The following is a 26,052-nucleotide window of genomic DNA, read 5'->3' on the forward strand; positions in this document are numbered from 1 at the left end:
TTTATGAAGAAAGTGACCTTCTAACACGTCCCGGTGCAGAAGTGCAGGGCACGCAGTTGCCAGTCCCTCAATACAGATGTTCCTTTCTGGCCTGGACTGCTCCAAATTACGTCGCACAAAAGATAAATTACAGCTGCTACGGCCTGAGTGATTCCTTAGACAATGGCATAATGAAAGCATACAATGTTAACTGTTAAAATTGGAAACAAATGTGAAATGCTGAATGCTAAGAAGTGCTCATGAAAACCAGCATTGTTCGTATTTGCTCCACTGTGGCAATAAACATCAAAGGAGGGAGGCCTCTTTGTGCCAGCCCTTCCTCAGATCACTTCATGTCTTATAATTGCTATTTTTATGGGTCTTTTAAGCCAGGATTTATTGTGTGGCACTATTTGCAGAGAGGACCCACCCTGCATGCAGAGGTGGGGGGTGTCCAGCCCTGGGGGGCTCCTCTGCAATCCCCTGCGCATGCGCTGAAGGTTCCCATTTGCAAAGGGTGGGATGGCAGGAGGGATGCTGCTAGAGATGTGGCCATGGGATGTCGTACATTGATGGGATATTGCAGACAAGTTGCCACTCTTCTGAAGAGTGGTGAATGCAACACATAGGGCAGGGATCCAGCAAAACCAGGCTGTGAAGACCTGCCCTCTTGCAGTGCAGCATTCCCCTTCCTAAGCTAAACATGACCTGCTTTCTGCACTGCGTGCTCATAAAATACAACAAACTAAACAGGGAAAAAGGAGAATGAATGTTCTGTTGATTTGGAAATGCTGACCCTAGTTCAAGAAGGCTCAGATGGTGCTTATGCGAAGGATTCAGCTCAGTGCATGCCTTCATCCCTCTGGGTCACTGCGTGCAGATCTAACGTTTATAGCTGAAATCTCTTGCTGGCACTATGGCAGAGCAAATGAAATCCCGTTGTCTGGATGTCAGTGTGGCTGGGAAGCAGGGCTCTGCTCAATGTTCTCCATCCAGCTCTTTTTTGCTGCTCTTGGGTGAGGTACAGAATTACTGGCTAACCCAAGAGACAAAGTCACTAAATAAATAAGGAAGGTAGTTGTGAATAGTCTACTAATGTGTGAATTACTGCAGTACCCAAGCACTAAATACTGCAAGCCAGTCTCCAAGCATTTGTGTGTTCTGTTTCAAGTGAAGTCTCAAACTGTGTTTAAGTGAAGAGGTTTACAGTTCAACAAAACCCCAACTCAAACCAAAATAACTAGCAAAAAGCACTTCTGCATTGAGGTTTGCAGCTGGGACCAGCACCGTGAGCAGCTCCAGCATCCTGGGGCTGAGTCCTCCAATCCTTTTTCTAAGCATCTCCAAATGCAAGGTCTCTTTGGTTTCTATTTTATTTTTCCTTTTTCACAGCATTGGAAGATATTATGTACTGAGCAGGCAACTGACCAGGAGGATGTGCCATGGTATGGTAGGTTGGGCAGTGGTAACTTCTTGGTTCATAGTCACCAGCAAAGAAATCAGTGGTGTATGGATATGGATATACACGTTTGAGTGTATTATACTACTGCAACAATACTTATTGCCCATATACAGACCACATAATTATAATAATTGTATTGGGAGGGGGCTCAGTGATCTCCACTGTATTACAGATGACAAGCCCACGCAGGGACAGGGAGCCATGTCCCCCAGTAGCAGCCCCAGTCCCATGCCAGGAGAGGAGCAGCCCTCCTGCCACATCTGCCACTTCACAGCTAAAAACTTCTAGCACAAACTGCATCAGTGTTAAAATATCCCACACAAACAGTTTAAGCCTCTCATAACAGTGGCACATACCGTTACACCAAACAAAACAGCATGCACTGTTGTTCCCACGTACCGCCCGTGCTGCAAGGTTTAATGCTACACGGGTTAAATACAAAAGCTTCAGTTGCTATCAGTCAAAGGTCTCAGGTGATGACGGCAGGGAAACATACACTGCCGCTTCTGGTTTGCCAGTTTCTCAGTTGCTTTTTTTGGAGAGGAGAGGGTTGAACAAGCCCTTCATTAGTTCAAAGAATGAAAAGATGCAATTAAGAAGTGGTTTTATCATTTAAAAAAGTTATATTGCACCTGGCAAGGAGCAAGAAGCAGTGACATCCTAGTGACAAACCCCCCTTTGGTGTTGAAAGGCATCCTTGTGCACCCCTACATTATGGCTGCACATGTCTTTGCACCTTGGTCCCCCTCCCAGTGTTTGTCCCACTGATAGAACATTTTTAGTGTTTGTCATAGAAAACTCTTCCTCCCTGGCTGTAGGCATGACGTGTGTTATTTAGCTTGATAAATTGCAGTACATGTGTTTCACCTAAATTATACATGAAGTTGCCATTATCCTGCTGAAATTTCTAAGCATACAATCAGTCCCCGATATGGGGAGCAAGGGCACAGACCTGTTTAGAGGAAGGAAACAAATGGGTCCTTCGCACCAGGACATGCAGAAACCAACGATTTCTCTAGAAGTTGGATGCGTAAATGGTATCAGAAAGCTCCAGTTTGCCACTACCAGTTCTATGTTTCAAAGCCCAAAGCCCTGTTAATAATCTTGACTTGGGAAACTCTTGCAAGTAAATGAGCCACCTGCAAACCAAAATTCAATGCAAAGATTGAATTTTGCATTGAAAAATTCAATGAAACTTCCTGTTTATTTGTGCTTTTCCATTGCTAGCTCCGTGGGCTGAATATGGTTGACCAAGCACAAGTCCCCCTTCACAAAGTCCTGGCCACCAGAAACATGGATTTGTGTACTGATGGCCATTGAAGGGCATCTTTATGTCGATGCTAGGGGCAAATCAAGAGAATTAATGACCGCACAAGAAGACCTTGTATGTTCCCTGCTATGGACATGATCATGAACTGCTGTTTGACTTTCTCAATGAACAAAACTCTTGCTGAAGCCACCAGGCTGGACCTGCATGAAAATCATCAATTTACATCTGTTCTCTCTTAGCTGTGGCAGCTGAGAAGCAACACTGGTAAGCCAACGTTTTGATACCAGTTCCAGGGTGTTGCGGTGAAGCAGGGTCCCCCTTTGCCAACAGACAGCCAGCCCAAGCTGCTTCCATCCTCCAGAGCTGGAAGCCAATGTGGTTCAGCAAAGCTGGGCAGCCTTGCACCGGTCTCTCCCCACCAGCTACTGCCCACCCAGCCCATAGATCCACTACAAAAAGTGATTGATGGCTGTACCCAATACCGTCCATCCACCCACCTGAGCCACAGGTCTGCACAGCATTTAAAAACAAAATGATAGTTTTGTGTTATTCTGAATGATTTTTACAGCTTTCTTAGGCTTTGTTCCAAGAAATACCCAATGTGATTACATTATTTAGGCTACTTTCCAACTGGTTAAATACAATTGACTATATTAGTTAGTAAGATCAGTTTTACAACAGATTAGAGTAATTTATTGGGCAGTTTGGTTTTTTCCTAATAGTCTTCCCTGATAGATGGAGAAGGATGGCTATAAATGTTTTCTATGGCTGAGTAACATCAAATGCAAAGTTAATCAGGTGTTCAACTCTGGATTAAGTAACCCTTATGCAACTTGGATAATATAAAGGTATAATTATTTGTAATGCCTGGGAAAATTTTAAGCGATTAAGGGGAAAAATTCAGAGAGACGTATTTGTATAAAGCAGCTGGCTCAGGAGGCACCGCCTCACCCCTGCTGAGCTTTGGGGCAATGGGGATGTAGATAATGGCTGGACCTTGGGGTTCACACCGGAGAACATTACATTTCTTCAGTGTTGTCCATGTGTGGATAAACTTTGGAGACTCAGCCTCTTTATCCGATACCTTCTGTGAGCAAAAATTTATTTTTAGTGACAGATAAACAGTGGACAATTAAGAAATAATGACCCAAACTTAATTAAGAATTTCAAAGAGAGAGAAAACACTTTCTAGCTCTGCAGTAATGGGTTCAGAAATTACATCTATCATAAACGTACCACCTGCAATGGGTGTGCAGTAAAGGATGCTAGTTTGATTGCACCGATTCCTTTTAATGCAAAGACTGAATTGTTTTCAGACTGCTGATGATTAATGTGGTTATTGATTAGGTAATCAATAAGGCCATGGTGTCTAATTATTGATAATCCTTCCCTAAATGAAAGATCGAGTGTAAGGAGTGCTAGTTACAGAGCTCAAAATATAAAGTGATTCAGTGTGAAGCCTGGTAATTGAAAGTCAAACTAATCCCATAAATTAAATCACAGCAATCCATAACATTTACCTGATAATTTGAAAGCTTTATTTAACTTTCAGTGTTCATTGAGAAAGTGTGGATGCACCCAGAAAGGTGCCCATTTTGTGATGAAAGTCTGGGTTTGAGGGTGCCTTTTATTACTATAAAAGTATTATTCACTATAATTATGTACAATGATGGTTCAGAACATCTAATCCTGCAGTTCTTTTGCTACACCTGAATATATTTTGGTATTTTAAAGAAACTGTTCTCGATCACACATATATTACCTACACGCCAGCTTGATTTCCGAACTCTCCCTCCAAGTCCTTTTACTGCAAACCAATTATATTGTAGGTAAACTGGCGAAAAGCAGCCTGTTTGCTTTTCCCAGGGACTCCTGACAGCCCCCTCAAGACTTTTTAGGTACTTGGAGGAAACTGAAATAGAACTCAGAAGATGTGATCACACATTCTGGTAAGTAAACTCATTAGACCAATTAAAAGTTTCCACTGATTGATGATCTACTGTTTAGGTAGCTAATTCATCCCAACAGCATCCTCCATGGCTGTAATATTCAGTAATCTAATTAGAGCAATTTTAAGTAAATGCCTCTAATCAGATAATCCTAAAAATATTCCATTCCCCAATCTCTGAAAACATCTAGGATTAGGACAGCCAAATCACTGAACAGTTTATGTAGCAGTATAACATATAGCAGTGAATTCTCCACTATTTCAATGTAGAGATGGCAGGCAATAATTTTGACTTGAAAACCCATAGCACAGAGGCCTCCTGCTCTGAAATGGGGCAGCAACAGCTGGGGCTGTGCTGTCAATTCATAAGTTTTCATTTTGCTGCTTGTCTTGCTAACCCTCTCAAACAAACTTCAATTTACTGTTTGTTTCTAATCTGATGTTATGGTTTTGCCAAAATTGCATTTAAAGAGCTTAAATAAAAGAAGGTTTCAGCCAGCTAAAAGTCAAAGCGGAGGATTTATGAATTCTCATTAGTGGCTCTGCCAGACCACTAAACAAACACATGCAAATTTTTGTAACACCTGAAGTGCATCTCTGCGCAATATTAAGAAATCTGTATGTCAGACAAATCACATTGGACAACAACAAACATTTCCCTTAATGCTCACTGTCACCTCCCCCTGCACTCCACTGAGTTTTCTTTCGCCTAGATGAGAAGTGCCGCCAGCAGTTTCATATTTTTCTCTTATTCAATCTATATTCTAAAGTTTCCACCAGCCCACCTCCACAAACTACTTTTGAATGGGGACATCGCCATGATTTTATGCAGGTCCCATGGGCCAGCAGCTGAGCCAGTGGCTTTGAATTAGGCTTTGGGTGTGAGCTTGTGCCATGCTATCCCTTGTGTAGCCGTTGTAGGCACCGCCATTACAGACAAATATTTCTTTGGGTTTCACTGTACATCACCCCAGCCCTTGTAAGGGCCAGCACTATCACCTCTAGGTGATTTATCCACGCTGCTCTACAGTGACAGCATCCCTTGGCATGGGGCAGAGACCATGGTGTCCCTTACAAGAATTAGATTCAGTGTACTGAAAGTTTAAGTCTGTCTCAAAGTTTTAGAGTTGAGCTAAAGCATTTAAAAGCGCTTTTCTATTCCCCAGGAGAGCTGATTTTCCTGCATGTTTAGTTGATGAGGGAAGAGCTGAATGCATCTCCAGAAACTTTCACCAGTTTCTAAGTAACAGAAAGGGATCGTAAGCCTGTATATCCATATTTTATCCTCTCTTTATCACTAATGGTAGCGAACAATTCACTAATGACCAACACAATTACAAATGCCCCACAGTTCAAGCTGCATGTTGGGGGTGAGGAGCCTGGCAGCAGGTCCATGCTGGCCTCTGGCCATGGGGGCATGGAGGAGGTGATGAAGCCACCCCAACCCAGAGCCTCTCATGGCTCTGGCCCCTGTTCCCATACACACATGCTCGGGGTGGGAGGCTGGGGCCTGTACCCACTCTTCTGCTATTGCAGTGCTGGGCAGAGGAAAAACCTGGTGCACATTTGGGCTTGGATATAAATATTACAAAGATGCTTTTTTGCCTGGGAGCCATTTCCAGGGTTGTCCTGAGGTGTCTGTGTCCCTCAAGCCCTGTGCACCCAAGTCCTGAATACACAAAGACACCAAGAAAAAAGAAAAATAAAATAAACCCAGAAGTTTTCTGAGTGCTTACCAAGGAGCAGGGACGTGGTGAACACATTTCAGAGTGCTGGCACCTGAGGCACATCCTTGCGCATATGCTGGGTTCTGTGGAGAAACGATGGGCATCTGCCAGGAAGTCCTGGATGTCCACCGTAGCAGAGGAAATGTTTCATGCTAAGGAATGATGAAATTGTATATATTTACAATGCTCTGTTAGGTCTTGGACTGCATCTCTGGCAAGCCAAGTGATGTGAACTGAAGTTGCTCATTTGGCTTCTCCAATTTTTTTTCTCCTAGTGGAAAGGAAGGAAAAGAAACGAAAATAAACAAAATAATATTTTTTAAAGAAAGGGGTTTCTAGTTTAAAAAGTACCAATAGTCTATGCATCGGAAAGACATTTTGAAAAATACATTCATTAAGAATTTGTGTTAAATACAATGTAATAGTGCTGAAATGACAGCAGTGATTTGGTTCTAAAAGTTGCCCCATATTTAATAACAGTATAAATCACGTGTAAAAGATTCTTCACACCGAGCAATACTGCTTTACATATATAAACCTCATAATTTGTGTTTATTGAAAAGATTCAGACAGTTGAATGTTATTTATGTTTTTAATTTGTCCACGCTACTAAATAACTCCTTACTCAGCGTACAGCCCTAGGATGAAGTCTTCGATGGGCAGAGTGAGACCCCAGGGCCTAATCCCTGGCTGCTCTGCAGGGTCTGCCTGCAGCTCCAGCCTTAATGTCCCAAGTGCCCACAGTGCCCAGGCAGGAGCACACTCAGGGAGCCAGCAGCAATGGCAGAAGTTGCAAGCACTGAATATCTCAGCTCCTCTGTGCAATCTGGTATTCGACATTCTGATTTTCTAGTGCTGAAATGCTCCATAAGCAGTTGGGCAGGAGACCACCAGTAGTGGGTGTTGGTGGGGCTGTTGCTGCAGGGATCCCCAAGGGCCATCGCAGCAAAGCATCACCTGAAGAGGGCAACCCAACTACATGCCTTCACCCAGAGCTTGGCAAACCCACAGTGAGCAGTGCGTCTGAAGAGAGGGGCTTAGTGCTGCTTGTAAAAGCAAGGAAAGGCCCACAGGCACTTCCAACACAGCCACTGCAGAGGACAAAAATCAATCTATGCTACAGAGGTTTTAATAAGTGGACATTTAACATAGTGCATCATAAACCATCAGTGCTGATGAGCAGTTCTTCATCATAAGCGTCACATCAGTGGAGCTGGGGGATGGCAACCCTGGCCCCAGCTGGTTATCCTGCTCCTGGGGATCGGGGCACAAACACGCTAGGTGCTGCACCAGCTTTTAATGGAGCCAAAACACTCTGAGCGTGTTTTGTTCCCAGTCCCAAAAGCCAGCTGGCTTCAAATGCCCCCTGCACTGGCCGGGCTCCCCAGCTGGGGCTGTGCTGGGTCACAGAGTCACAACCAGCACGAGTCCCAGCGTCCCATTGTGGGGTCATCACTGGCATTATCCCTTCCCACGGATGGACTTTCCAGAAGGGATTTCTGTGGACGCTGACTTTGTTTGGGATGAATGCATTGCAGAAAACCCCTTTTGACCTGAACGAAAGGTGGACCTGCCAAAATCCCACTGGTGGCTGGGACACACTCAGAGCCAGGCAGCAGCCATAGAGAGTGCAATTTAGCTGTCATGGTTATGGAAACACGTAATAAAGTGTTTGCAGTCCACCATTAAAGCACCATCTTCAAGCCTATTCTAAGCCCTCTAGCACCGTGTAATTCCGCCTTAAAGCCCAGCTAAAATTAGTGCCCCTGGAGAAGCTGAATGAAGAAGGGGGGGGGGGGGGGAAGGCAAGACAAATAGGTGCTATTTAAATAACAGCTGGGAAGTCATCCTGGCGCACCATGATCTCTCCTTAGAGTGGTGGAATGCAGTGCTTGGGCTTGGAGTGTCCCGCTGGGTGCCGGACTGGGAGAAAGATGCATGCCCTTCTTGGCTGGTCTTACCATGGGCTGAGGAACCTTGTAGCATCCCTTGTATTGTGCTCAGCCCAGCAGTGCCTGATGACGGCACTCTGGCACAGCTACCACCTGAAAGCTGCCCAGGTGAGACCCTGAGACATGCCAGGGCATCTCTGCTGCTGAGGGCAGGGGTGCAAAAGCACTGGAGTTTTGGGTTGTTCATACTTTTTCCTTCTTCACCCCAAAGTAGCGCTAAGAGTAAAAGCACTTGCACTGATGGTGGGAAACATTTAGTCAAATGCTCTTTCCCAGGCAGCAGTGCTTCCATGTGCCCCCACGTGAGCATCAGCAGGGCACAGGCACCCTGAGTTCCCAACCAGCCATGCCTTTCTGCCACTTAATTGTATTATGGGTTGGGGGGAGCCTGACAATCCGATTTGACAGGGAGAGACCTGCACAGCCTCGGCTGCAGAGTGACACCATCTTCTCTCTGTGCAATGCCCCTCTCCTTACACGAGCCACGGCATTGTCAGCTGTGACAGCCTGATTTAATCTGCAGGAGGCTGAATGCCTCTGACCACTGCGCCGAGTCATTAACCTTGACTCGCGTAATTGAATTCAAGGTTGATTGCCTGTGACCCTTTTCGGCGAGGTCCTCAAAATGTACATATTCATTATGAGTCGCATGGCTAAATGGATTGCACAGTGAAAGCTGTAGCAATCAGCCTGCTTGGTATGCGGAGGGCGAGGAGGGCACTAATTGCATGTTAGAGCTGAGGATTAGATTATGAAAAGAGTGAGAAAATGAAGATAGATCCCTCTGACACTGTCAGATTAAGGGCAGCAACGCACAGGAATATGACATTGAGATTTACAGTGCCGTTAAGGGAAGGGAGATTTGAAAGGGGGTGTTGGATATTTTTATTAATTCCTGTATTTTTACTCCGTTATGGACTATTTAATACCAAAAGCTGATAAATGCATTTTTTAAAACTCTAACATGGGCATAAAAAATAAATACTGCAATGTTCTTTATGTCTTCAGATGGCTGCTGTAAGAAAGGTGTGCCAGCCCCCATGGCATCTACCTGTTGTTTAATACTACAAGTTCTCCAGCCAGGGCCACCACCATGCAAATACTTAATGGCTCCGCGGTGCAATGGGAATGCTCCTGGTGGAACCCTGCAGGGATGCTGGCAAAGCTCATTTTGGATGGGGGACTAAAGGACTGAGCCCCTCCAAAGCTTTGCCTTGGCCTGACCACTGTCCCCAAGAGGGGACAAGGAAGGGGACAAGGAAATGCAGCCACAAGCCATCTGTGGGTTTGCATTGCTGCTGTCGTGATAGCTGGGTACTATTTTCCCATGTTTTGCTGCAACTCCAACCAGATGTGATTTTTTTGAATTAAATGAAAGTTAAGTACAAAAACATTTTGCCCACAGGGAATTCAGATTCTCAATGTGCTTTTAATAACTGTTTGTAAAACATTTAGGAAAATCTATGGCAACACGTTTAGGAAAAAAAAGTCAAATTCTTCTTGCCTTAAGATGTTATTCTGGTATCTAAACTTTTTGAATCATCCTGTGTGGCCCAATTTCTAGTCAGTGACACTGTGAAACAGAATGGAAGTATGAAGCATCTGAATTTAATCCATGTAATATTTTCAAATAAAGATGCTAATCTTAGCCACTGGCTTAAAATCTATTAAGAACTTTACACTAATTTATATGTCCAATCCTATGCAGCCTATACAGCTAACCCAACTCAGTTCAAATTGATGTTCTTGTTAGAAATGATTACAATATATTGTCCCCAAGTCTGTGCTAGTTTTTAAGGCTACTGCTCACCTTCTCATCAGGCTTAAAATCTGCCACAAAAGTAATGTTAGAATTCAAGCATGTCTGGAGGTGGAAGCTGAACTTCTAAATCCCAATCCAAATGTTTTCCAAACATTTCCGGGGCTGTGGTTAGTTCTTAGATAGCAAAGTTCAGGCTGTAAATGGGGTAAAAGCTCATGCAGGCTTTTATCCCAAGCCTACAAATGGAAGTGGAAGCTCTTGTGAAGCTTTTCCCTTCTTGTTCCCTGTTATTGTCATTTCATGTGTTGGGAGAGGCAGTGAGCAGATGTCAGTGGAAAGACTAGGCAGAAAGCACCCAAAGACCTCCACACACAGACGCAACCTGCAGATTGGGACTTGGTGCAAAACAGCATGTTTTTCTTGCAGCAAGTTTCCTTACATTTTATGCAAAAAAAGTGCCACTTTTTGCATAACAAACAAACCCTGAAAAACTGCAAACAGCCTGCAGAGCCATTGGGATCGCTCAGCTTTTCCTTCAACAAGGAGTCAAGCTCTTTAGGTGGGCTATGGGTTGCTCCCTGCTATGGGTTGCTCCCTGCTAACAGCACATATCCCTTAGCTGCAGCTCCAGAACAGTATTGCCATTAATTTTGATTAAATTCCCAATGTCCATAGCTTGTGGTATGGTAATAACAACAGGATCATAGGTGGCAACATATCCAAGAACCTAAACTGCATGAATTGCCTATGTTTGGGCTTTCTAGTATGTTGAGGACATAATTAATGGGAATAACTTTGCGGTTTCAATGAGAGGGCTCTGTCCTGAAAGGAGGGTTTCTAACTAGATGATATGTCAGGACCATTGCTGGATGAGTATGACCAGAATTTTTATCTCCCGCTCATTAAATTACCACAGGGTATGACTTTATAAGCACTGAAAGTCAAGGAAAATCATTGCTGACTGACAATTCAGGACTGCCAGAGAGTGCAGGTTACCAACAGCTGTCTTAAGTTGAATAAGACTGACAAATTAGTCCTCCTGATCGCTGGACAGGCCTGTAATAAAATTACCATGTGACACTTGGGTTTCTCCCATGCTGGAGGGTGACGGCACCCACAGAAGTTAAAAAATAGTCATTTTTTCACAGTGGGGGGAGGGGGAAGTTTATAAAGTATTCTGATATAACAGCAGCACATTACGGAGTTACATATATGCAGTAAGACAGCTAAAATCCATTTGTCTCCAAAAATTGCTCTGATTTCTTTCAATTTATGAATGAGCTGCAGAGAGTGAAGGAAGTGCCCAACGAATGTAAATGAAGTGGCTGTGCCATGGTCTATGAAAAAGGCCTCTAGACAACTGATGAAGAATATTTTCTGATAGAAAATCCAGTTGTCATTTTGTAAATCCTAAAAATAACCAAAGACAAATAGTCTAACTCACTACTGATGAAATTTCATTTACTTACCAACCACGCTAATGAGGCACTGCAGAGGGACTTCTAATTAGATCCACTTTATTCCTGTCACTGAAATTAATTTATTTGCTTCATCTTCCAGAACTAGCTTGGTATTTTCCTGATTTTTAAGCTAGACTGTGCAAAGACTAGAAATGCTGGAAGTTGCTCTGATATTTATATCTGGCTTACTCATGGTTGGAAGAGTAAGGTTTGGTGCAGGTTTTGTCCAAAGCCAGAAGATCGTTATCAGCATGTTTGGAGCAACACTGTGATAACCATGAGGACAGGAGATGGTGCATACTCTGGGCTGGATGTCCCTAGAGCCCCCCTTTAGGACCAAGCTCTAAGTAAGCAATAAAGCAGCAATATTGTGCCACTTCGGGATTTCCTGCCTCATGCATATTCAAAGAGGGAAGAGGCTGTATGCATAATTCATTATCCATTACAATTGCATTATACTATTTATACTGCTACTTCAGTAGCTGTTTAAATTAAGGGTTACAAATAGCTCATTTGTTTTCTGCTGCTCTGGCAAGAGGGCTTCAGCTCCTCAAAGAGCTGCTCTAGCAAAGCACAGGGAGGGCTTTGCCCAGGGCGAGGGGTGCGCAGTGGGTCCCTGTCAAGAGCACGCATTAAAGTTTGCAACTTTATGTCCTGTCCAGTGCCCAGCTGAGGTTTGATGAGCTGCCCCAGCTCTGCTGCTCCCACTGCCAGGACTTTGCTGAGCATTGTCCTTCCCCTTGCTTTGGCTGCAACTGGTGTCTCACCCACACGCAGTTAATGGAGTCCCCAGATTTCCAATCCCTGTGGCAAAAGCTGAGCGTTATTGCCCAAGGGTCCAGGGAAGATGCCTGCTTTGGACACTCACAATGCCAAATATGCTGGAATTGTGTCAGCAATGTGGCTTGATACCAGCCTCTTCACACCCTAATAAATATCAAAGAAATGTGGGAAATCCTCAACTGGTAACTAATTGTGCAGCAACTACTAAAACCCAGGTCTTGATACACGTATTAGGATTCTTGGTGTCTTTCCAAACATTATTTTATTAATATGAATAATATATTAACCATTGAAAATTCTGGACTTCATCCAAACCACTCTGTTGTAAGCGCTTCACTAAGACTTACCAAGGATATTTACTTCTCTAAACAACAGATAACGTTTGTATTGGTTTCGGTTTTATTACTGTTTTACTAAATAGTTATGAGAGCACCAAGAGAGGGATCTGAAGATTTTAAAAATGATTTGAAAGATAGTCCATAAAGTGCTTTACATCTTCGGGAGTTTAAAAGGTGAATTACCACTCTTTAATAATTTAAAGAAAACCTTCCAGAATGCATTTTAAAACATATTTCCAGCTAAACACATGTTCTTGTCCTCTGCTCTTACCACCAGGGGATCACGTCAGGATGAATCATACCAAGGGAGCCACAGTTGTGGCTATGTAATCTAAAACAAAGCTGCCAAGGGAAGATCCGCTCCGCAAGGGAGACTCAGCAGGTACTGATGGATAGTCTTTGTTCATTACCATGTACTCAGGTCACAGACCAGTGATGTACCTTATTTAGATATGACTTGAAATCCAATTTCTCAAAGTTTACTTAAAATGGGGGCTTCATTGAAAATGAAACAGACTATGATGGGAAGCCCTCCCTGAGCCTGCAGGATCAAGAGACACCTGTGCCCTTCCCATGGCATTTTTCAGCCAACATTCATAACGGATGCCAAGAGCCCCCACGTATGCTCAAACATTCCCAAGAGCTGTTCTCCCAAACCCAGCAGCATCATTGCCCACTGCTGCTCCATCCCTCCAGGCTGACACATTGTTCTCCCACCATTATAACTCTTTCTGTACAGAGTTATATGTGTATATATGTATATACATGCTCCCATGCTTACTGCAACCTCTACCAGATGTACAAGGCATGCAGCCAAGAACCCTGTGAGAGCCATATATTACACCGAGGATAATAAACAGTATCCTAAAACAGCATTTGTGGCATGTTGGCGGTGCACTTGGCTGGACTGAGAGAAATGCAGGTAAATATTCTCACTGGCTGAAAGTCCCCAGCTGTACATCCCATCTTCCTTTACTTCTTAGGTTCTTTTACCCCATGAATACCCAGTGCAGCCGTGGCTTATTGGACCACCTCAAGTGAGACTCTTTGGAAAGTGACTTGGCATCATGGAGCTTCAGTTTACATTAACATCCTCTCCATGGTTGTAGTTAGTATCTTTCATGCCAGAAGGTAAATGTCCTAAATTTTCCTAAAGGTCAGCCATGCCAACACCAGCTGGGACCCGTGAGTCCCCACTTGCTCCAGATAACAAGGAATCCTTCTACCTGTGCATGGCCAGACTTGGGCAGTGCATCAAGCTCATACCAGGGGCTGTAAGCCACGGCTAGCAACATGAACAAATGTGGGTTTTAATTCAAATAAGGATCCTGCAATCTGGAGATGTCATCCACACCTGTTGCCCAAGTTTAGTAAGATCAGAGTAAATCAGGCAGGGGTATTTATGTTCAGGCTGTGTTGCTGGGGAAGTGGGGGTAGGGAGAACCAGCCTCCGCTGAGTGAGGTGGTGCCACTCTGCAGACAGCTTTGCAAAGCTGGGGGGGTGGTGGTGCCCACGCCACCTCCTCTTTACTGTAGAAGCAATTTTGCTGCCCATCTGCTTCAAATTTTGCTGGCCACCACCCATGAAAGAGGCAGCCCAAAGTCATTCTGACATGAGTGTGGACAGTTAGGAACATCTATTGGGATGACACTGCTATATCTGCTCCCTGCACTTCATCAAACTCTGCATGCCCATAGATGTTTCAGACCACAGATATGGGAAGAGTTTAATCCACAACAGGCTAAGGAGACATAAAAGCTACCAGAAGACAACTAGTTTATAAACTCTCAAATTCATGCCAGAGTTTCATTAACACTTCCTTTAAATGTGTTTCTTGCCCAACAGTCCCTTCAGGAAGCAGCAATTAACCTTTCACCTCCAGTTTCTCAGTTTCTGCATTTTTCTGCTGTTTTCATGCTGTTGGGTACATGCTGTTTTAGCCCATCCCACATCCCAGGGGCTTGGCCAGTGGGAGGGGGACAGTCCCACTGTGCCAGGGTTAACGCAGTGCACCCAGAGCAAGCTGCCTGCTCAGGTATGAGAATCCCCTTACAGACAGCCCATCATCCACTAATGGGACTTAAGACAGTTGCTGCCTCATTGGCAGGAGCATAATGATCGCTGGGCAGCAGAGAGACCCATTATCCATCATCCATACTTCTCTTCTGTCTGATGATAATGATTTCTTAGTTCAACAGTAGTGCAGAGGGACCCCACTGCTTTGTGCATGATTGTAGTTTAATATCCTGATCAAGACAAATACAGATTGCATACGGGCTGTGGGGCTGCGTACCCACCACCACAGCAGGACAAAGCCATGAAGGGGTTCCCTTGAAAAGTTGGAGGCTATGCAAGATCTTAAGAAAAACTGAGAAGTGCGGGTGTTTTGTTCAGCAGGAAAGAAGGTTGCTCCCCTCCCTGCCCAATGCATAATACTACTGAGATGCAGATTCGCATGTAAAGAATCAAATCAACAGGGAAAGACAAGAAAAGAAGTAAAAGCTCCTGAAAATGTATTTGTAATTCCTGTTTCATTTTTATCCAAATATTATTCTTCAACCCAAACTATTCTATGATTCTGTGATTATTGATTTAATATCACGATTTCAAGATGTATAGAAGTAATCTTATTCAGTTTAAAATATTTCAGGTTTTGTTTCAGGGAGCGAAACGAGGAGATGCCAAGCACAGAACTAGACAAGCTTTGCTTTGTATTTAATAACCGAAAATCTGGGGGGAAAATGAATTCTGCTTCACTCTAGCTGAGGCTGGGGCTGCTGGGAATGGCACAAGTATGAGTTTTCTTTCAATCGGTGTTTGTGTGAGAAACCTGCTTCCCACATGGGCAGTGAAGCCGCTGTGCTGGTGAGTGGTCTTACAGTGGTGCCGAGATGTCAAGGGCAGCTTACCTGTCCTGGTACCTGTACCTGTCCCCAGACCTACCTCTCCGCTGGTGGGAAGAGGGTGAAGGCACCTCAGCGCACCCTCACTGACACTATCAGCCACTTTAAATCCAGTAAATGATGCTCAAAAGAAATACAATAGTGAAAGCAGAGCTGCTGCTGAAAATTAAATCTGAAAGAGAAGTATTTATTCTGCTCGGACCTCCTCGAGGAAAACAGGCACACCAGCAGCATGCTAAAGAGAGCAGAGGTTCGAGGAGACAAATGTCCAGGCAGCTTTTCTATAATATCCATTTGAAAGAAGCTTAGTGCCACGAGGCTTTCATCTCAATATTCCTAAGGCCGGATTTGAAAGTGCTTAAGGTTAAATATTACTCACTCTTGGAAAGAACATCTCCATCTGTCTCATAAAAAAACCTTTCAGTCTTGTAGGTACTCAGAGAAACTTACCCATAAACACAGTCATTAGAGACTTCAGAGGGAAAAAAATCCTGTAAGCTCTGCCCAAGAAATAATTAGCCTTTCAAATTCAGCAATGTTTAACCCCACAAAGCCTTATATACAAAACATAATCCATTTTTTCTGAGGACCTGAGCCGGTGAGTGAGTGCAACCCTGCCTGACCAGGCACTGCACAGCTGGGTCCTGCTTCCTCACATCTGGGCATCCCAAAGTGCAGGGCAGGGAGGAAAGTTTCAGCAAACCCATCTCATGCCAAAGGACCCCCATAAAATGCTCCTGACATAGCCCATGGCCTCGGGACAAAGCCTCTGAGTACTCCTGGCTGGCTGAAGAGCTGCTGCAGTGTCTCAGAGACTCTTGGGCTGCTAAAAGCCCAATTCACTTTTGAAAACTGGATTTAAGCAGCTGGTTTTGAACATTTGTGGTAAAAGAGAGACCCGAAATATCATTGTGTGATTTGGGGTGAAGTGCCCCGAGGCCTGGTAATAATAATAATAATAATAACTCTTTAAAAAGAAAAATGACATTTTTTTTCAAGGCTGTGAAAGCAGCTGACAACATCCCTAGGGACCTAGCGAAGCTTTCGAGAGGAGAAATTATACCTTTTCAGAGGCTGAAAAATGACAGCACTCAGCAGCATGCAACGTGTCTCGTGGAGTCCTGGATCAAACGCAGCATGACAGTGCTGATGCCATGGGCTTGTGACTGCCATGTGGTGTCACCAACCAGAGGGCCCAGCATGCAATGAGAAACCCATCCGTCAGCCAGAAACACTGTCATTTATTTCCACGGTGCGATGGCCCAGGGGAAGCTGGTGGGAAGCTCTGCTTTCGAAAGCACTCCTTGTTTATCCCTGTGGAAGGAAATTAGGTCAGTCCTGCTAACTGGGTGAGAAACATGGCTTGCTTGTCCTCTCAGGTGTAAGAGGTGCGATGCCTAAACTGTTCTAAGTGTGTCCCAAGGCCAGGAGATGAGGTCTGAAGTATCCCAGTCCTACTGCTGACTCATCTGTTAGAATAGAACTAATCTCAAAACTAAGACGCATTTAAATGGCTCCTTATTTGCTGTCCTCAAGTGAATTCTGAAGAGTACATTATTTGCGTATTGTGACCTCTTCCCATGCTGCCATCCACATTCCTGTTGGCCTTCCCTGCTGTGCTCAGCCCTGCCAGGCGCCAGCATAACATGGTCTTCTTCAAACCCACAAAACTCCAGCTTTATGAGATTGAATTGGAAGAGGATGTTGCACTGATCGCTTTGTGTGAACCGCTGATGGCTGCGTGGAGAAACTAGTAAGAAAATCTGGCTTTTAATGTATTGATCATAGCTATTTGATTACAGTAGGAAAAAAGTTGGACAGAAAATGCCAATAACACTGCAAAACTTGAAAGCAAATTAATGCTTTTCCATCATCATAGTTTCGCCTCCCACCAGAGAGGAAGAGCAATGAGAATCAAAGCATCATGAAGAGAAGATGTTGTGGCAATGTCTTCTCCTTCCTACTGTTTCTTCCTACTGTACATGAAGTAGGAAAAGGTGTGTTGTTGCTATTGGTGTGGCCTGGTCTTGTTTAAATACTTACTATCTGTGCTCTGGCCTGACACGCCCGAAGGTCAGATCACTGAAATGTGGGTGCTAGGGCTCCTCAACTGCATGCACACAGAAAAAATTATGCCAGGAACCTGAAACTGGGACTCATTTTCAAAACACTAAGAATAGATATGAAGTAATGGCTATGCTTTTCTGGGTTTAAGTGAATTGAAAAGTTCAAAAGGAAAAATACCATAAAAGTCAGAGACACATAGGCCATGGATATCCTTTGACAGAAAGATTATTGTTGAGATTTGGATGTTCATATGGACCTGGCTCTCATCCAACACTCACCAATGCAGGCTTTGTAGCTTGGGTGAAAAATAAATGTGGTGATGGAGACCAATAACAGATCTCATAGAAACATACAAAAGGGAGCAAATCAATACCAATAAATTGCTTCAGATGTTGATTAATTAATAGCAATTAATTTTGAAAAGAAGAGGATATTGACTTAAATTGACAGAGGGGTTAACCTTTGAGCAATTCAGAGAAAATGTCTTTAAAACAGAATGATTAAGTTGTAGAAAGTAATAAAAAGGCTACACTGCCTCCAGGACGAGCTGAACCCAGCTTGGGAATAATGTCAGGAGAGCCTCTAATTAGACGTTGGAGCTTGATAAGGTAAATTGATTAGCTTGGCTCTGACGGATGGTAGTTAAACAGTCATCTTACTTCTAAATGTGTCTTTGGTATCAGGATAGCCAAATTCCTGCAGATCTTTAAAAAAATGCTAGAAGTTTTGCAGTCCTGAGATACTACAGCAAGGAAGAATCCATATCTCACCTCTCCTGAGGTCACAATCTTTTAAAAAATTCCTTATTCATCAGAAAACAAGCATCCAAATTTTAAAACAGCTCCCCTGAGCTCTGCTGTTGGGATTTGGACTTACGGTTTACTGAAAGCAGTTTTTGCAGGATGTTTTGTCAAGCCTTTCCTTCTGGCCCAAGCCAAGTGAGAAATGCTCCAGAGCCAGCCCCCACCAGAGTCAAGTCTGGATTAACTTGGGAGTGAATTAATGAATTGTGAACTGACATTAACAGATGTAAGGACTAAACTCCACTGTGTCGATTTGTTGATAATTAATTATGATTAGCCGGTCATTGTAGGGCTGTGCGTGGTGATGGGTCTGGGTAAACTGGCATGGCCCATGGCCACAGCAGACATGAGTCAACCTCAGTCTTTTGACTTCTCATTTTCATGAGAATGTAAATTAATGAAACACTTCTGAAAACCAAAGAGTGGCATCTGGTAGCCCTTCGTAGCGGGGGCAGGGAGACACAACAGCACAGCAGGCCAAAATTATATTTTGAAGATCTTAATTTCTTATCCCTTTTCTTCCTCTGCATTTTGAAGTCCTTGCAGATCATTTGAAGAAAGTCATAACCATAATCAAACAAAACTAATTTCCCAGCCTTCATAAAATACATCCCACATAATGATCTTCTGTCACAACAGGATGCTCGGAAATTCCTAAAATCTCCTCCTGCTGGGAGCTCCCCCCAGGCAGGAGAGCCTGGCTGTTGATTTTCCAAGGAAGAGGCTATTTCTTTTTCAATAGTTTTGCTCTACCTTTATCCTAGAGTGAAACCACAGTTCAGAACTTGGAGGAAGCAGTTAATCACAGACATATTGTCTGAGATGCAGCATGCGGGCTTGAATGTTATCTGATTGCTCTGTAGTTTTGGAAAAATAATATTGTTTCCCAAAATGTGCAACGTACAGAGCAGTTTATAGATGGTTTTCACAGGTCCAGCAAGCACAAAGCCTCCAGAGCAGGCACAGGCATCGTGCAAATCTCTGCAAATGGAGCTATTTACTAACAACATTTCCTAACGGGCAACTGAAAGCTGATTTATATAAAACTTTAAAAATAAAGGAATTCTAGAAACGTTCTCGTCTCATTTTGAAATAGCTCGCTTAAATGTCATCGGGTGAAAATATCATCCAGCAACACAGAGCTGAGCCCTGTTTTGAAAAATAAATAGCAGTGATTGGATTCAGCTGTGCAACAATGGGAACTCTGGAAAAGCCCAGCCAGGGTTTCACCCTGAAGGAAGAGCACGCTCCTTCCTGCTAGCTCCCAGGCTGCCACCCCGTGTTGAGCAGGACGCAGCACCCAAGAAGTGCCAGGGCCTTGCAGAGCCACCCCCGCCTGCCAGCATCCTTGTTCTGGGCAAAATAAAGACATTTTTGTTGGCAGAGATTTAGGAAGAATCCCACAGTGTGATTGGATTTCTCCCTCTGAGCTGAGAGGCCGAAGACAACGCTGTCTACAATGGCTCACAGAGCAAATTATTATTGAGACTGAAGACCTAAAATGACCTTGTAGAAAGAAAAAATTGTTATGGGAAGGGAAAAAAACCAACCCCAAACAGGTCTATTGTTAATAGCTGGCACCATTATAAAGTTCGCAATTGGTAACTTATTTAAAGATTATTTTCTTCAGATTTTTTTGCTTTGTGCAAATCTAACTTGAAAGGAATGCCATTCTTTCAGACTTCTACCAACATTTATGTTTGCAGTCATGAACAGCCCCTAAACTTTTATTTGAGCAATAAAGACAATTGCAGAAAGCAGATCCAAATTCTGATAGGACTTCTTAAAAAACAAATAAGCATCCCCCAGTGGGATTTGCAGCCCATGGCTGCAGGACTATGCTGATGAGTGGGAGCTGGAAAAAAGAATTCATTTCTCGGGCAGAAGTGAACCAAACCAGTTCTTGGCTGTTCAAGCAGAGAACAAGAAAAGAAAACAGAGTGCATGGCTCTGAAAATGAGATGAGGTTTCTAGATTTCTCATGATATATTAATCTACGATACTGCCTTTTAGTACTGTTAACCAACATTGTGGTCGTTTTAAATATGTTAACCTGGCACTGCTCTTGACAGCTTAGGAACATTGTCTTTTTTCCCAACTCCTATCAGAAGCTGGTTTGGTGGTGCTCTTTCGACACATTAACAAGTGTGGACATACTGCATCTCACTGGAACCAAGGAGGAGGCCTCTTCTTGCTTGCAAGTGGTGGTGAAGTAACAGCAAGACCTCAGCCACAGGGTCCCTGCAGGTCACGATCCAGCATCAGACCCCCCACAAGCAACTTCCAACGTGGTGGAGCCTTGGTCCATGAAAAAAAAAAAAGAATAAGAATGAAGCAACAGAGCATTGGACTATTTTAAATGTCAGTTAATCTCAGTTTTAAATATCAGTCTAATTCAGTTTTAAATGTCAAGGCCTGATTCTCCTCCAATTTGCATTAGAATGGTGTCAGCCATCCCTCCCTTTGAGGTCCCAGCTGGGCCTTGAGACACTGAGCCCTGCTCTTCATGAGAGCCAAGGGGTTCGCCAGCTTCAGGAGAGCCCTGGCTCACAAAGCCATCCAGCACCAGAATGGCTTCCCCCAAACTGGGGAGGAAAAGGAGGTGTGCAAGCACCTGGTGCAAACTGACAGAGCCCATTGATGGGACACCCCTCTTGACATCAGCTGAAGTGAAGGCCATGCAAGGACAAGGTTGCAGGTCATCATGCTGTTCCTGTGCACCCTGGCTGTCATGGCCCTTCATACTAAGTGAACTCTGCTGACTCCCATGAACTCTCAGGAATATATGTTTGATAGCAAGCTCTGTAATTTTTGGTCAAGATTTGCAGCAAAGAGAGGTTTATAACACTATTTTACTAGCTGTAGCATGCGTGTTATATTATACAGTTAAGAACAAGATAGGAAACATATGCGTAGATATTATTTGCTGCAGAAGTTAAATTCCATGAATGACCACAGAAATATTTATGTTTATAGCTTGCAATGAGAAACTGAAATATACTTATGGATTTGCAGAAGTATGAGTACAATATCACCACAGCATTTGTAAAAAAAATGCTAATTCCCAATAGTAAAGCCCCCGGTCAATGTGCATCTTGACAATACAGGGACACCTCACTTCATAAAGCTTACGCAACATGTCCAGGATCCTTTTTTTTTGTGATCCAACTCATGCAAAAAAATTAATAAAATTGTATTTACTTTTCCAAAGGCATATGAGTGCACAGATGTGAAAGGATATATAGAGAATGTCTCACAAAGGGGAAAACATGTTAAACTTCATCACAGAGAGGAGTGAGATAGGAACATGTCTACCAAGCAAAGACTGCAACATAAAGTCCTTGGACCAGAGACATCAATAGACATCAGTGCAGTCCTTTGACTACTTGGCAGACAAGGTCCTCTCCTGCTGAGGAATCAGTGAAAAGGCTTGTTGGGAAATGTGGCGGCAGAGGACACAGCACATAGCCCTGCAGAGGCTGTCTTTCAGGAGGCCAAGGCCAGGGGAAGGCAAGCCTGAGTGATTGTCCCACCAAAGCAACCATGCTCACCCTGTGGTCAGTGTCCTGTTCCCTCACTGGGGACTCTGGCCCGACACACTGTGCTGCCAAGCCACCAAAATGTCTCACAGAGCTCATCACTCCTGCACCAGAGCTTCTCCAGGGAGCAATATATCATTGCTTTATCCAGATTCACCTCATTTTTAGTCTGCCACCAAATGTTTAAATTTAACCCTGGTTTGATACCTCATCAATGTATGTCCACTCAGAATTGGGTATAGGGCCAGGTTTTTTTCATGTTTTGTCTCCAAAAGTTCCTACAGAGCCAAATTTTGCTTCTGCCAAGGCCTCTCCAAAGCTTTCAAAGACAAGAGTTCACAAAGTTGCTCCTATGACTCCAACTGCCATGCAAAAAACTAATGTTTTCTGGATACTATTCATCTTTCAAAATAACATTTTAAATATACTTAGAGAGAGAAAGATATTTACCGTTAGGCTTGTGAGTGGTTTGATAGCAAGGGAAGTTAACGAGCTCTGGTTCTCCATGGCTTTGGTCACATTGGTCCTTTCTCTAATTCTAGGAAGATGCAAAGCCCCTCTGGGATTATCTATGGAGTTGAGGTATTCGCAGCATCTCTCCCATCACCCAACTGATGACTCCAAAACCATTTCAGAAAAATCTAGGTGCCCAGCATGGGTTCTTTTTAGAGCACTCGGGAGGCCCCATGCCAACAGACTATGGTACTACCTGCACTTTCCATAGCACTGCTGATCTAGTGACAATGCTTAAACTCCTACGTCTGGTGTCCCAGATGTTATTAGAAAGTTTTTCCAAAACACTGTATTAATAAAGAGAGCTTATTTTTCAGTGTTTGGTCAATGGATATGGCAGCAAAACTAAGAATAACTAAAGTAAACTAACGCCTGAGCTCTACTAATGAGAAAAAATACTCTAGTATGGCTGTCTCCAACAGTGGGCGATGACTTTCTATTGATTAGGTTGAACAGAATTGCTCTCTAATTATGTGAGCCACTGATGCTCTAAAAACGTTAGAGAAAACTTGCAATTGGAGCAACATGGGAGGTTATTATTCAAGCTTTTTAGCATTGGAGGCCGGGATTTCCCTTTTAATCAATCATCATAATATGGTTTAAAGGACTAACTGAGCACACTTCATTTTGCACACTGTTTTGCTGTAGTTAGGTGGCAGAGGAGCCTGGCATAGAGTGACATGGCTCTGCAGACCACCATGGCTGCTCTGTGGATAATAAGAGGCTAAATTTCTAATGCCTTGGCCACCTTCTTGAGTGGTGTTATCCTACACGCAATAGGAAAGAGTGTTTTAATAATGAGAAACTTAAAATTATATATATGTATAGGTAGAATAAGCTGTCACACCTTCAATGAAGATAACAGATTTGTACAAGTATCTAAAATATTCATGCAGACTTTGGAATTTAAGCTTATGGCATAATAACATTTGCACAATAATTCAATATAATTGTGTAGGCAAGCTGTAAAACTGCTATATCTCTGATGGTTTACTGTGCGGGGAAAAAAAGGATGCTGTTAAACCTTTTTCGCTGACATCTAATGTTTCAGGTTTTAAAAAATATTGTATAAAGACTGAGATTTATTTCCTAAGATGTTTCATTAATGGTTGTGGCAGGCAGCTGGCCTGAGGTTTGACACACAATAAAATCCATGTCAAGAATATTAAAGATAGTGCAAAAGATAACTATGAATTTACATTCAAACAGGCTTTTGACAAAGCCATTGCAACAGGCTCCTAATCAGGTCTTGAGACCTAGCCTGCCCTCTCTTTAAACCCATGATCTTGAAAAGGAGCTTTAAATTGGAAATTATTACACATTAAAACCTCAACATGGGCCAGATCGAAGCGGATCGATATCTTGCCGAGCACAATAAATCAGCCTGCTGCTCTGCGGTTACTGTTTGCTGAACATATTTAAATTTTCTTGTAACAAATTAATTCCAACATTTTCTCTTGATTGAATTAGGGCAAGTGTTGGAGCTGTCACAAGTATTTCACTGCTTCAGGGAGACAAATTGCTCGTCTGGACATGGGTAACAAGCCAAAGTGTTGAGTCCCTGATAATCTTTCCACTAATTCTCCATTACAGCAAAATGAAGCCATAAATCACCGTGACAGCTGATCGATGCAAACATTGTTTCCGCCATGATTGCCAGCGCTCCCCGTGGACTCACTGTCCGCTTACAATTCGCCGAAATTACTCCCCGGGCAGCCTCCCCGGGAGCTCGGCGAGCCTCGCACCGAAGGCGCTCCTGTCGCAAAAGTAACCATCTCATTTCGGGCCTCAGCCCACTCGCCAAATAGCAAATATTAATCAAAATGCCCTATTTAGCTACTGGCCAGGTAATCTTTTAAAGCTAAGAAGCGTTCCTCCGGTAATCATTCTTTTGGCAAAAAAAATGAAATTTTAAAACTCCTGTTTTATAAAATATATTTGCAGGAATGTAACAATGTCAAGCTCCAGCCCTGTCGCTTTCTCTTAACTAACTAGTGGCAACTTGGATGAAATTACTTGACCCTTTATCGAGTTCTGCTAATGTCTTCTAAAAAAGAAATTAAACCACCCTGCAGCTTGCCCTACGGCCGCTTTCCACGCACATTTAATTCCAAGAAAGATGTATTAAGTAGTTCTGCACAGAACTAATTCACACACCAAGTCAGCTGCGCCCACCATCCGCCTGCATAATGCTGTGGCATTCCCAGCTCTGACCGTCACCCAGCCGGCCGAGAAACCAGTGAACAAACAGCAAAGCCTGGAAATCTGTCTGCGCAGGTTATAAGCCCAAATCCAGACAGTGAAATCCTCACTGAGACAGGAACAGAAGCCGTGCTCAAAGGAAGGGAGGCTGTTGGGGTGTTGTTTCAACACCAAATGGGGATACGGTGAGGAGGAAAGATGGAGTAAGTACTCATAGGAAAACTCCTATGTCCATGAAACAAGGTGTTTGCATAGATGAGATAACGTAATAAAAGGGATAAAAATAATGTAGAAGCAGTTCCAGGAAAGCTGTGGATTTATTGCATTGAATGCTTTCCCCATGCACGCAGGGCATAGCTCCGCATGCCAGGAAAGGTGATGTCTGGCAAAGAGCAGCGGGGGACCGTCAGTCTGGGCCCACTCGGTGTGGGGTGATGCCATGTGCCCCCCAGCATGGCTGAACCTGGCCATGCCTCTGCACCATGCGAGGTTGGATGTCACAGCCCCAGACTGTCACAGCCACCAGGGCAACCTCGCCCTCCCCAACCCACTCCCTCCACAGGAGCAAGGACTTCCCCAAACCTGCCTCTGGGGGCTGCTCCTCCTGGAGAAGGCCGGGAGGGGACTCTGCTCAGGACTTGTGAGCAGTGCTGGGAGTGCAGGGATGCGAACCAAGCGTGTCAAGCGCGTCTCAAATGTCACTGACGAGATGTTCCGTACCCGCTGCTGCCTTGCCGCAGCCTGCTGAGAGGGGTAACAAGAAGTGTGCTGCAGTGCAAATGCATCCGACAAGATCCCTGATGGTGAGTAACAAGATATTTCAAATTATTAAGGCTCCAGAGCTGGATTATTTTAGATATGCAACTATGCTGTGTTACTACCTCTAACTCTCCATCGTCATGAGCAGAAAAGGCATGGCTTTCCATTTGCAAAGTATGGGCTTGTTTATCTCTAAGGAAAAAATGAAAAAAGCCCGAACAAACCAGAAAGTGGGTAACAAACTCTATTTCCTCATATAAAATATAATGTTCTTCATCATGTTGACATTGCAGTCTCTCTGTTCCACATCAGCAAGCAAAAAACTCCAACATATGTCATAAAAAATCACGTGGAGGTCACCTGCAATCACCTTCCAAGAGCCTCTTCCAAGAAGAACATGCTCAGTTGGAGCCAAAATTCACCCCCCAAATGCCTAATGTTGCCACAGCCCCCAGTTCTCCCCCCATGCAACCATGCCACGGATCCAGGGAGTTCATCGCAGTATTGGATGTGAAGGGTAAAATGGTTAAAATGCATCCATCAATGTCCCTCTCCAAGTAGTTCTCAACCGATCACAAGTTGAG

This window comes from Strigops habroptila, chromosome 8 (genome assembly GCF_004027225.2).
Source record: "Strigops habroptila isolate Jane chromosome 8, bStrHab1.2.pri, whole genome shotgun sequence".
Classification (NCBI taxonomy): Eukaryota; Metazoa; Chordata; class Aves; order Psittaciformes; family Psittacidae; genus Strigops; species Strigops habroptila.